Consider the following 1,011-nt stretch of genomic DNA (forward strand, 5'->3'; position numbering starts at 1 on the left):
GGCCCCGCGGAGTCACGCGCCAGGTATGTATGAAACCACAAGAGAAAGCCAACAGCCCCCTCCTGAAATTCGTCTTATTTGAAGATTGGGAGGAGGGGGTTCTTTCTGAACTTTTTTACACTTTAAAAGATCTTGTCTTCGTCCTGGGGAAATATACCCAGCAGAATGCCAGGTTCCTAGCTGAGCCATTCTTCTTGCTTTCTTCATGAAAGCCAGGGGGGGATGATTTTACGTGCCGTGATTAACTGGAAAAACTGTGACTTCCGAGTTACCAGGAAACATGCGTCCTCTTTACCATCAATGCACGGGGTTCGGAGTACTCCCTGGGGCCCCGAGGCTTCTTGGCGAGGAGCCACGGCGTCCTCTCCCATTCATCTCTTCTGTGGTTTGTTTCACGGTGGAAAGAGCGTGAAAACCCCTGGTGTGCAGGGTGGAGGCTGCCACCCCCAGGGAGGCAGCTCCGGGCAGCAGGTGCTAACGCCGTGTGTCCCAGGTTGGGTCCTGGTCCCGACACTCAATGACCAGGTGACCTTGCACAAGTCCTTTGACCTGCTGGAGCCCCAGTTTCCTCTAGGACAGTGGTGCTCAACCTTCTGGCCCTTTCAATATAGTTTCTCATGTTGTGACCCAACCATAAAATTATTTTCGTTGCTACTTCAAAACTGTCGTGTTGCTACTGTTATGAATCGTCATGCAAATATCTGATATGCAGGATGGTCTTAGGCGACCCCTGTGAAAGGGCCGTTCGACTGCCAAAGGGGTCGCGACCCACAGGTTGAGAACCGCTGCTCTAGGGTCATAGAGCCTGTGAGTATAAGGGGCAAACAACAGAGGGAAAGCCCCATCAGGGGCCGCTGCTGTCATGATCACCCTCCCCACCACCACCGCTGCCCCCTGCACCCAGGGTAGCTTGGGACTCTCTCCTTTAAGTCATTTCCAAGCAGAAGAGCCCCCATGGGTCCCTGGTTCATGCCCTGACGCGACTGAGCTCATCTCTCCCCCCCCCCCCCC

The sequence above is a fragment of the Myotis davidii genome, unplaced genomic scaffold, assembly GCF_000327345.1.
Source record: "Myotis davidii unplaced genomic scaffold, ASM32734v1 scaffold142, whole genome shotgun sequence".
Lineage (NCBI taxonomy): Eukaryota > Metazoa > Chordata > Mammalia > Chiroptera > Vespertilionidae > Myotis > Myotis davidii.